Source organism: Anomalospiza imberbis, chromosome 8, assembly GCF_031753505.1.
Source record: "Anomalospiza imberbis isolate Cuckoo-Finch-1a 21T00152 chromosome 8, ASM3175350v1, whole genome shotgun sequence".
NCBI classification, from domain to species: domain Eukaryota; kingdom Metazoa; phylum Chordata; class Aves; order Passeriformes; family Viduidae; genus Anomalospiza; species Anomalospiza imberbis.
Window position 1 is genome coordinate 26,633,907 of NC_089688.1, and position 12,949 is coordinate 26,646,855.

At 37.8% G+C, this 12,949-nt stretch overlaps 1 protein-coding gene and 1 long non-coding RNA gene across 5 annotated transcripts in view; both read left to right on the forward strand.

The window, feature by feature from the left end:
• Positions 1–12,949, forward strand: part of VTI1A (vesicle transport through interaction with t-SNAREs 1A) — a 259,766-nt gene that overhangs the window by 105,800 nt on the left and 141,017 nt on the right. The window lies entirely within an intron of this gene.
• LOC137478311 (uncharacterized) lies at positions 1,252–9,450 on the forward strand. Its single transcript, XR_011001505.1, has 2 exons — positions 1,252–2,155; positions 2,325–9,450. It is a non-coding gene; the product is annotated as an uncharacterized lncRNA (long non-coding RNA).

Below are 12,949 nucleotides of genomic sequence, written 5' to 3' on the forward strand. Positions count from 1 at the left end.
ATTTGATAATATTTCATTCACAATGGCATGCTTAAAATAGTTGCTGCCAATTCATTTTTAAGAAAATAATTACTTGTTTCTAACATCCCTAAAGAAACAATTATGTAATAAAAAATTACATGACTGACATTTTCGTTACCTATAATAAGTGCAAGTATTCCTTGAATTTTTAAGCAATTTTGTAGGGTTTTATATTTAAATATTGAAACCTATTAAAATTGCCCATGGAGATTTGTGGGAGAGGTTATCTTTGGGGCTCTGCTAATTAATTATGATATATTTTACTTCCATGTGATTTGTCACTACTAGTCCTGTAAGGACTACAGGAAAAATCATTTGTTTAATCTGACTGGGACCTTGTGGCATTTAATTGTAAGCATAACTGTGATGCAATAAATCCAAATGAATTTGGACAGTGATTAACAGGGAGCTCCTTGATATGGTAATGAGATTAAAAAACTGGTTCCTAAGTGTTTCTGTGGATTTCATTAACATTTCTGCAACTAAACACTTTCTAGGACAAGAGTGGTTGCTTGTTGATCAGTATACATTACTGGTTGAATGTAACCTTCATGAAGATATTTCTTTGTATTTATGTAGAATGTATAAATGTTTTTATATATGTATATGTGTGTGTGTCAATGAAAAATGTATAAAGAAAATAAAATACAGAAGATTTATGCTGCATTTATATATAATGAGCCAAACAAAAATACACCACAAAGTTAACCTTATTATTACATATATTTAGAAAATTCTAAAGTGTACTAGTGAACTAATCACAGATATGTAGTTCCTGCTGTGAAAGCTTATTATCTAAGACACCTGCAAATATTTAGACATCTGCATAGCTTTACTACTGTGAGTTGTTCTACTGATTTTGTTTATTTGTTTGTGTCGGATTCATGCCCAAATTTGTCATTACATGGCGCATTTATGACAAAAAAGGAAGGACAAAAAATCAGAAGTTTTATATGGTTATTCAGAAAACATATAGGTTGATCCTTTCAGCTGCTGTGTTCATCACATTGCTAGAAAGCTGAAGTTTTAAAGAATATATGTGTATTTTTGGTATTTAGCAGAATTATTGCAAAACTATAGAGAAGAAATTGAGTACTTCTTTTAAAAGCATCAAACTGCTACTTGACTTCAAGGCAAAGGAATATTTTCTTTGTTTAGTCTTGCAACTCCCCTCCTGCTTATTTTAGTCATTTCCAAAACTTGTCTCATCTTCCTCTGTGCCAGTCTTTAAATGGACTTGATATCATCTCCAATTGTTTGATCATCTTTCTTTTCTTTAATACTTTTATTGCTGAAAAAAATATTTATTGCAAGAGCTAAAACCCCATTTTTTGTAACCAGCATTCAAGTAGCAATGGTGCATTTTTCATATTCTGCCCTGGGAGAATGCTTTTGTGTGCTCTAGAAGGACAAATGGTTCAGTTCCTCCAACTTCTCTGTTCCTCAGCATTAGGATTGGTAACCAGAGGTCACAGTCACTTGTCATTGGGACTCTCTGTGCCACCAGTAGAAGTGAGACTGTGCCGCAAAATGGAGGCCTAGCAGAGGTTAGAGTTTTGTGACTCAAGGAACAAGCAAGTCTTGAATTTGAGATTTACTGCCAACCTTCCACGTGTCGCATTTCCCTTTAGGCTCTAGCTCAGGGAAATCTTTGCTGTGAGACTCATGGTGTTTGGGTGCCTGCTCACCTGTTTGTGTTACAGGAAAGGAGGGTAAAACAGCTCAGTGGGAGCAGGAACCATTTAGTAGGGGTTATCTCTTAGGGGATGCTGCAAACATCCAGCTGCTTTATCTGCCTGTGTGATGGGGTCTCTGTGTGGAGCACAGCCTCCTGCTGACTCTGCCATCTACAGCCAGCACACCCTCCAGAGGAGGTCTGTTTGTGCTACCATGTAAGTTTGTCCACTGCATCCCTTGCACCCTTTATTCAGTGTGTCAGTCACTCTCTTAGCTCACTCTTGTTTGTGCTATTCCATGAAATCCTGAGAGAAGGAGCTTCAGTGTGTCTTGGTTGATGTGATGGCAGTCCTGTCACCAGCAGAATACAGGTTCCTTTTTTCTGTTTGCTAGCAGTATTATGGAGAGGGCTTTGAGGCATCTAACCCTCCCACAGCTGCAAGGCAGGACCCATGATGTGAGTGGTTTAGCGACTTTTGTTTTGTTTTTTATCTGGATTGCAACTTTATACTTGGATTGATTTTTATCTTTGGGAAAGAAAATGTAGATTGTTTTACTAACAATGGGTAAACATTCATACTACAAATGGTGATGTGACCTATATTCTGTTTCTGTCCCCCATGCAGTGCTCTCTTTGCCTTCAGTGGAAGCCCAGATGTAGAAATGACGGTGGGAACTGGCTGCAGGCAAAGTTGCATTTGTCTTGTAATGGGCTGGGTTAGAATTTGCTGTGATGTCCCCTGAGCTCCCATGGCACTGTGATGCAACAGATTTATTCAAATCAGTAAATGAAGACTTTTACTCAACTAAATATCAGGAGGTATTGATCATATAGGACATTTTCTGCCACATGCTGTCTGTGTAGAGGTTACTATAGCTGCCCAGGTCGCTGTGTAGTTTGTGTTACAGAAATTCATCAGCAAAGGTTAGGGTATCGACAGCTCCACGCCGGCTGAGGTCTTGGTGCCTGAAGAGGTGGGTTTAAACACATTCTGATGGTAGTGCTAAAATCTGTAACTCAGCTGTGGTTAAAGTAGTGGCTAAACAGCCAACAGCCCATTGTTTTGATTACAGCCATTAATTTAATGCAATTTTCTTTGCAGTGACATTGCTGTCATTATTTCAGGCTGTTTTCAAGCTCAAGAACATTGTCATATCTTTGCAAATTGCTTCATTTCATGGCTATGAAGGTTTTCCTTGTGACCACAAGAGTTAGAGACACATTTCTGAAGAAAGCTTAGATGTTGCAGTTAAATATTGCAGCAGAGAGTGAACACTGCATCAAATTCTGTTTCTGTGTTATCATGGAATATGCAGAACCATGTTCAAAGGTTGCACAACAACTGAAGTCTAAATGTGGATTTTTTTCTTTTTTCTGTTGAGAGACATACGATAAAAGTACTGTGAGCTACCTAGACCTCAGAGTTGCTTAATAGCTTGTGGGAGCAGCTACTTGCCAATTTTAGAGCATCAGTCTATCTGACTTAACCACATGTAGACTTACTGGCAGGTCTACTCAAATCAGTGGTGTAATTATTTACTTCTTAAAGAGAAAACAGGCTTACATTATAATGACCTTACAATAACTTTCAGTTTTATGTGGAGAAAAATAAACAGTTGTCATTTCCTTGTTATTTTGAGGTTTGAGCCTTTACCACAAAGGTTTTAAATATTTACTAACTACTATGTTCTCTGAAATTTCTCTCTTTAAAAATACAATGAATTTATTCAAGGAAATCTTTCTGCTGCACCAAGCTTCACAATCTTGATTATAGGGCATTATAAATTAATATCTTTCCCCACCATTTTTCTTATTATTACTTAAATTTTAATTCATTCAAAATGTTTATTTTTACTATTTCAGCTGCCAGTTAAAATTTCAAAATGCAAAGGCTTTTTTTTTTTAATTTGTGGTATAGCCCTGTTCCTAGGAAAATAAGTATTTTTGGCATTGGAAGAAGAAATAAGTTTGCCAGTCTCATATCTGAAAAATAGTTTTACATCAGAATACTCCCCAAGAGTTTAATTTTGTTGATATCAAGGAAACTGGATAATGAAGTGTTTACTTTTTCTGTTTTGTTAATGTTTGGGGTTTTTTTATATGAAACAAAGAGGAGAGGGGGGTTATAATTTAACGAAATATTAATTGCTCTCTTTTTCCTTCCTTGCCTGACATTGATGATTTGTAAGTCCATTTTTCCTTTTACACCTTCTTCTGTATTTCTGGTAGTTACTCTGAGATCTTGAGCACTCCAAGGATATTAGAAAGACATGAAGCAGTAATTTGGCTACTGTGAGGGAAGGCAGCAATTCTGGGACTGTAGTAGGGCACTAATGGTCAGGTGGATCTGGCTGTAAGAATTATTAACTTCAGAAGTATGTTTATAAAGCAACAATTGCATCAATTTCTTGTTTCTTCTAAATGTATGACTCCTGAAGTTTGTAAGTAGTGGTGCTTTTTCCTGGGAAATCGCCCATTTTTATTTCAAATGAGAACAGAAAATTGAAATATCCTTTTTTTTTTTTCTTCTTCACTGAAAAGGAAGCTCTGCAGACTTTTGGCTTCGAAATACTGGAATGCTTTGGGTTGTTTGTAAATCTTGAAATTAAGCTTTCCAGTGTTGCCAAAGACTGTTGAACTATTTCATTCTGGTTAGACCTTTATTTTCCCAAATTGCTACCTGGTTCTGTGGTAGTTGCATGGGTAGCATGGAGTCTTGCTGCTAGAACACTGAAGGAGTTTGGCTTCCTGATAATGCAGTTCCATGATCCATCCCATCCACTGATCCAATGACAGAGCTTAAGATAAGCCCTTGGATTCAGCCAGTTAGGTCTGGCAGAGAAAACGTCTCTGTGCAGCAGTTGGCTCATCATGTGCAAAGAGTCTAGACTATGGGAGAGAAACTATGAGCTCTTCCAAAAGTTTTGAAGAGTTTGTCTGATTCCTGCCTGTGCCAGATGAGGAATGCTCACACGTTTTGCCATCTCTGCTGTCATGATGACAATACCTCTAACAGGAAAGCAGCAACCTTAGCAAGATACATGGAGCAAGAAAGGTGGGAATCTGACAGTAGCATCTTAAATCATTTGCCATTCAGACCTATTCTCAAGATATTGTTGGATAAAAATTCTCTTTTCTCTGCTACTCCTCCCACAGGAAAATGAGAGCACAGTAGCTCAAGCTAAAGTATCTGAGTATCAAAATGAAACTTTTAGTTTTGCTTCAATGCCTAGTCTGCTTTAGCCAAAGATTAAATTAAGGCAAAATTAAAAACTCAGTGAATTTCATACCTGGCTTAGCACTAAGAACTTCACAGTATTTGGAGTACTGTGGTATAGATAAAATTTAAAATGTATTTGCAAATTATAGAATTAAAATAAAATCTTCAAACTTCAAAAATCATATGCCTTCCATTAGCCCCCAACCCTCCATAAGCAAAGGCCCTCTTCATGAGGAATTGTGTGTCCTAGCTTTGTGAAGTTTCAAAACCTTTGCTAAAATAGTACAAAAGTACTTGCATATAAGAAATCATACAAGAAATATATAAGAAATCATAAAGAGTTTATTTACAGTGCTTGATTTCCTTTCAGTCTGCATAATCATCATATTGTTTTTTCCTGAATTGAAAGTGACAAGTAAATAATAGTAAAAGTTGATGGGGAAAAGATAACAGCCCTCTTTGTGGTGTGTTGTGTATTATTTTGCTGTGGATTGTTCACAGGTAATGCTCTTTTGGGCTGGAGATGGAGGTTGGAAGTAGAAATTTCCTCCTTTGCTTTTGTCATCCCATATTCTCAGCTCATTATCCAGATGTGTGAACTGAGAGTTGTATTCTTGGAGCCCCAGATATTGCTCTGTACACTTTAGCATCTCATTGTAGGTCAAGAAGTATATGCAGTGCACTAAACTGGGAATTGTGGGGTGGGTGGTTGTTTTGGTCTTGGTAATAGAAAATGCAAATCATTTTGGGTGGGGAGGGTAGGTATATTTTTGTGCAGAGCTCAGTACTAACAAGTAAATATTTACCTTGGAGTGATAATGTCATGTTACCATGTATTTCATTGTAGGAATAAGTAAAAGGTAAATGTTTGCTTTTCAGTTACCCTCCCCAGAGCTTTTAATATAATACTGTTTAAAATCCTTATTCATGTCATAAAAAGGCAGTTTTCTCTTTTTACAGAGAAAAAAACCACAAAGACAACAGCAGTTCAAGCTTCTCTCAAGACTCCACCAAGTGCCCATCCTGCAAGAACAGCCTCTAACACTCCCCTTGTTGATGTTTGTTGTCCTCAGCCCCTCTCCCTCAGCCACTGCCATGCTGCCAGAGGAAGGAATTTTGGTGGTCGTTTTTCTGATAGGGACTTCAATTGGAAGTGGATTTCTGCCTCAAAGGCTTGTCCCTCAGCAGTAACTTGTGCCCGTTATTGCCTTTTTTTGTTTCTGCTGTTGTCTTGTCGGGGCCTAATGCAGAATCCTACTGCTTATTTTGTAGATCCTCGCCTGCCTTTGTAGTTATCTGGACTATAACAAATGACTGAACCAAATTTGTCTTCAACAAAATTGAACTTGATACCTTTTAGACTTGCTCTACTTACAAAAACGAGACGAATTTAGGGTGTGCCAGTCACAATTAGAAAAGATACTGCAGCTATATTACCTTATTAGACACACTTCTTTCCTACCCGCAGAAGACGGTGAATGGTCAGTCATCTTTGCAGCTCTTGCGAGCGATTTGCCCTGTCTTTTGACAGAAGTGGAATTTTATTTTAGGTGACTTAATCGTGGAGTCTTGGTAGAAGGTGAGAATAACGATAGAGTCTGGTCTCTGACCTTGTCAGTGCTGATAACCCAGGCTACACATTCGGATTTCAAACAAAGGAAAGTTTCTGTCAGTAATCCTGAGGGTGATTTGCACAACTTCCTTGACAGGAGTATTGAGACAAGGAAGCTTCTAAAAACTTCCTTGGAACAATGCTGAAAGATAAAGCTATCTGCAGGGGAACAGCTTATAATGAGGGTGAATCCCAGCATGGTGAGGGCAGCAGATAGTGATCTACAAAAAAACCAATAACAGTATTGCCAAAAGCAATAGATGGAGGATGTTACTGTGTTTTGGCACAAGATATGGTAACTGGAAGTAAACCAGGAGTAGATTTTGTGTGCAGAGTTAGTCAGGAATTGTTATATTTGTGTACAATGTTTATTTGCTAAGCTTTATGGTCAACTTCATTACTCTTCATTTTATTCATTATTATGTCACTGAGCAGTAACTTGTTAAAAGATTAAAAGTTCCAATTGGTTGCTCATGCCTAAGGTATGTAAATGCTTTGCAGTTTCAACAGTAATTTACTGACATTCTGGCAATTTGCATTTAAGTAGTTTATGCACCCACATATACTTGCACACCAGCACAGTGCAAGTCTGTGAATTAGCTGAACATAAAGGGCCTGATCCTACAGTCATGATGCACACAAATATCTCTCTTGCTTTTTTTGGACTTGACCAGTTTAAAATGTCTTTTAGACAGGTCCTCAGAGAAGAGCAGTGGCTTTTTCACTGCTAAAACCAAACAAAGCTCCTTTAAAATCCAAGGTGCAACAGTTAGTCTGGAGTTTCTTTTGGTCAAAAATTTCATAGAACCAGCTTTTCAAATAGATCACCTGTGTTTATACATATGCACAAATACATATATGTGCACACACAATCATAAGTGTAGATCACTGTGTGTGTCTCCACATGTACATATATTTTCAGGCATATAATTTTAAATGAAATTCTACCCTTCCCATGCTCAACGCGTTCTTCTAATTTGCATCTAGCTTTACAAATACTGCTTGTGAGTAGTGATAGTTCTTCTGTTAAAAATTAGATTTTGATACCATGCTGCCATGTCCTCAAACCTAGTACAAATGCCCACATTTTGAATCTTTATAGGCAGCAGATTCATGAGCAGAAATTTATTAAACTCTGTCTTGAAGTCTAGAATAAGGTGTCAAACACTCAGAGTAATTATTCTCTCATAAGAAAACAGATGATTTCCTCAACCAGACCTGCAAAATCATGCAGTACAATGTGAACTTTGATAGTGCAAGGTTGGTATGATACTGCAGCCTTTTCTCACTAAGCTAAATTACAGATTTGGCCATAAAAGCAGATTGTTCAAAATTGATGAAGTGCTTTTATATAGTTTACTGGCCTTCATATGGGCCCCAGGTGTTCCTCTCTGGAATTAAAAAAAAATAACAAAAATTCTTTGTCATTTAAAACTAGACATAGATCAGACCTTGTAAGAGATTTTGGAGATTACTATAACAAAGATATGTCTTTTAAAAAAATGAAAATTACTTTCATTGAAAGCTGTTTTGTTTCATGACTTCACAGTATTGGAAGTAGAAAGTGAAATATATTTGTATGCTTTGTTTACTGTATAATTATGCATAGTTCTGTTTCTTTCAAATATGGGATGAAGTCCTGTCATATCCATCCTGTAATGGAAGAAATAGAATGTGAAATTGTGTAAAAGAAAAGTGAATTACACAGGTTTTTTTTTTATCAAACTGGGGAAAACAGAAAATTCTTAATGACTTGGGAATTTTTTTAATTTATTAAAAATATTTAATTTTTATTAATTAATCCTTACTAATTCTTGCACTGAATACCTGATTGAAAATATTTTGCCACCATTTATTAGCACAAAATTTCTTACGTCCAGTAGAAGCAATCTGCTTACAACCATGTTAACCTACTGATGTGTGATAGTTTAGCTTTAGAGGGATGAGTAACACCTTTGTATTCCACCACCCATTATTTTCCCCAAATTTATCAGCCAATCTGATAAAGAATTACCCTCTCCAATACTGCTTTGCACAAAGGTGGCATTCTCTCTAGAGGCATTTCTGGGGAGTGAAGCTGTGTTGTTTTGAGGTTGCATCAGAGAGAGAGCAATGTGCTTCATTTTGTATCTTCTGCCATTTTTTTATGTTTCTTGAGTGTCTCTTCAATGCATTTTCAATGAGCAAATTACCACTCTGAGGCCGAAAGCCATAGTCAGCTTTTCTTGTGTGTTTCTCAGTCTGATACTTCTTTATGATCTACTGTACTTGCCAAGGTTGGGTTGACTTTTTCCTACATTAACTGGTAAACCTAAAAAATTGGCAGTTTTTATTTACCAAGGAAATTCAGCAATTTGTGGTTTTTGAATGAGGAATTTGAATTTTGAATGAGGAAATTGTTTGCTTTTTTTTTCTTTTTCCTTTCTTTTCCTCCTAACTGTAGTAGTTCAGATTGTGTCTTTTCCCCCTCTGCTCTGCATACTAATAGTTTGGAAAAGAAGATATGAGTACAAGACCTAAAGCAGTGGCAAGGAGTGACAACATTATAATGTCTTTTTTTTCTAAAATTATCAGAATTTCTCCTTTTGACTTACAGAGGCAGAAAAGATTGTCAGTCTCCCCAGAAGATAAATTATTTCTCTCTGATAAACTCAGTGACCATTCCACATAAACTAATAGTGACTGTCAGGGGATAAGCCATTCCAGGTTAGATGAGAACCAAGCACTTTTTTTTACTGGCATATAAAATAACTATTGAAATCCTGAAGTCAGTTGTGAAAATGCCAGGGATTTTTTGGAACCAGCATAAAGCCCTCGGGGATTTGTGGCAAGAAATGATTCTGCACTGGTCAGTGAAATACATGAAAAGTCTTGACAGTTTTCTGCATGTGGATTTTCTATTTGTCTATAAGCTGAATTTTTCAGAAAAAACAAAGCCAGAAATATCTCTGTCATTTATTACCATTCAAAATAACATAAGGGAATGTGAAACCATCAGAGATTCCTGAGAACTGAGGGTCCAACCAAGCTGCTACTTGTGATTTGAAGTTAGTAATCAGGTAGATGTCTCAGATGGTCTCTTTTATCCTAATTCTGTTTCCCTGCATTTAATTTTTTATGCCTAAGAACTGGAGGGTAGAATTTCTGTCATTTTTGGGGCTGATGCAGTTATTCAGCTGCAATTACAGGCAGTGGGATTTGGGAAAAGAGGAAGCATGTGTTATTTGTAGGGAATCACTTATTTTTAGTAAACCTTTTAGAAATGCACTACTTTTTGTTTTAAAAAGAGCTGTAGAAGACCACTGAAATGCAGTCAGACAAATTGGTGGAACTTCCATGTTTTCACTTTCAGTTGTTAGTAGCTGCAAAAATGCTTGTGTTTCTGTCCTCTCCCGCTCTTCTTCTTTGCCTGCCATATCTTTCCATCTTACACACTCTTTCTTTCTTGAACAGAAATGTACTGGCTTTTAGTTTCCTAACTTTAAATTGATTAGACCACATTAATTTTTAAATAAGTGTCACATATCCTTAACCAAGCACTAAAAGGTTGAGAAGGCTTCACGGTGTAAAGCCTGATCCAAAACTCAGTGAGAAGAATTATAAAAATGCAGGCTGCCCTTCATTAGCCCTCATGATATCTCCTGACAGGCAGTGTGTGCGTGCTCTGCCATGCCAGGCCAGGGCAGGACCAGCTGCCATGCACCATTTACCCTCTGTCAGCAGCTTCACTCGCCGCCCGGGCAATACTGTACACACGAGTCTGTCACGCGTCAGCATCAATTAGGCTCAGTTTGCTGCGCTTGGGAAAAGCAACAGCCCTGCTATTAACCATTTTATTTCTCCCCGCCTACCCCAGTCATCATTTGGCTCCCTAGGAGAGCTGTTGGTTTTGGCAGAAGCGTGGTCGTGGCTGTTCTTGCAAACAGCAGGTTTGTTTTAAAGTAACGCTCTCATTCAGGTGAGTTGGCTTCGCTGTGAGGAGTTTGATTTATTGGTACTATTATTTAAACAGGGAAGTTAGATACAGCCTGTGCACTTCCAACCCAGTCAGATTTCCCTTTCACCTGCTGTGAAGAGGTATGGATGTCTGTATGTCTGTACACATACATAGCTGTGCACACGTACACACAGATTGTAAGCTTTAAACTTATCACAAGACCAAGGTGCTAAAATATCTCATTAAAACTGTATCTTGCTGTGTTATATACTCAACATGTTTCCAGTTTTCCAGTTGTAGATATGTCCTTGCATTGTTGTTTTTCTGGGTATTGTTGTTTGAATCGATTGTTGCTAAAATTTCCCTGACTTTGTGAGAAACCAACATGTGTGGTCATGCCTAAATTTGAGTCACTATTTTGTGGCTTTTCATCGCTGTTATGAAGGGGGTGGAGAGCAAGAAGACCACCCATGGTGTGTCCTCGTCAAGCAGTGTGGTGAGCAAATGGGTTCAGTGATGTGCAATGAGTGCTGAGAGAACAACCTCTTCTGGCAGAGTTTGCAAGCACTTCCCTCCTTCCCCCCTCCCCAAAATACAGCTTCTTCCTCTGTGTAAGTATAGAACACCCATGACTATTTATATAATAAAAGAGCTACTGTGTACTTTAGTGGATCATTGAAGACATTTTCACAGGTCTGTATCCACATAGGATTTATGGAGACTCATAGGCCTGGTCAGTTTGTAAAATTGTGATAGCCCAAGAGACTGTTGTCAGATGTTGGTAACAAGACAGTGTTTGAAAGGAATCAAAACAATATAAATCCTGTGAGATCTGTGGCAGCAGGATGGATTCTAATGGAGAGGAAGACAGGGTCGACCACCACACAAGAGAACAAGGAGAAGAAAGTGTTTTTTCTCTTTCAAGCTTGCAGCTCCAGCAGGGGTAAGCAGGTTTCTAAAAAGAATCTCATCAGCGGATCAATCCGGTGTAACAGATGGAGTGCACAGATACTGTCTATCAGATTTCCATTGCATGTGGCAAACAAATACACTGTTGCAACTGTTAGCAGCAAAACTTTCCCTTTTTTTAACATCATAATTGCCAAGAGTTGAAAAGAGCTGTGGGTTAATGATTTCCTAACAATAACTGTGGGGGTTTTAGGGGATAGTGACTTCCCCAAGGAATACATTAACAGGAGATATAAAGTCTCTGAGCATCTTGAATGCAAGGGTTTGGATTTGCAGAAATAACTGCCTATAGTAATGCATTTTGAAGAGTGAAAAATTTCTAGGAGAGGAGACAGGACTGGATCTTCATCTGTTGTAGTTGGCAGGTTTGCATTGAAGACAGTGGGGAAAAGCCAGTCCTTATAGCTAAAACTTTTGGGCTCTGTTGCCTTTGTCAAGCCATTTTTCAAACCATTTTGGATATCTGATAATGGTTCTGTGTATGCACAATTGCAGGCAAGGTGTGAGGCTATTAATTAATTTCCCCGTGTTATTAATATTGCTGGTTTAATTTAGAAGTTAGTTTTGTTCAACTGTTGATGTAAAAATTGAAGTCTGTGTGCAAATATTATAGAATTGTAGAATGGTTTCAGTTGGAAGGGACTTTTAAAAATCGTGAAGTCCAACCCCAGATGTGTCATGGAATCTCAGCATCTTCTACACTGATTCATTAATCCTGGAACAGAGAGAATGAAAGTGAAGTAATGAATGTATGGTATTCTTGGTGTTGGTGCAAGTGCAATAGGTTCAGAAGGATGGGTATCCGGGGTTAGGTGGTTAAGCTTTTAACAAGAACATGTTACACTTGATTTTTATGAATAACAGTTGATGGGCCTAGTAAATAGTTAAGAATGAAGAGACCATGGTTTAGTCACAGCTAGTATGGACAGATAATTTGAAGTTTCTCTAGGCTCAAACAAACCACATGAGTGACAGGGTGGGTTAGTTCTGTGAACTAACTGGAAAAGGACTGGACAGATTTGAAGGCACAACTCAGTTGCCCAGTGAAACAGAACTGTGACAACTTGAGATGGCCCAGGGCATCTCCCATCTTTTTGCCAATCCAAAGGAGCACAGGTCTCCCATAGATCCTTTATCCATAAGACTGACCCCATTGAGGGAGTCCTGATTATGACTATAGGGACCAGGGAAAAAGAACCAAGACCTGGTTCTTGACAAAATTATTTCAGTTCTAGATCTACTATAAAGCTCCTTGTTATTGTGCAAAAGCTTCCCAGTCTTTCTGTGCCTATGTTTTCCAGTTTGTCAAGGAAGCTGTTTAAGGCCGGGACTGACTTTTTATCCCTTGGATAAAGTATAATTAACCTAGTTAGACTGAATGACTACAATTACACCTCATTGAGAAGCTTTGAGAGTGATTCTTCTCCAAAGAAACCAAGTGTCCAACCAAAGAATTATCACATCTACCTTGACCTAAAGTATCATCGAGTTTCTGGCTAATACTGTTATTCA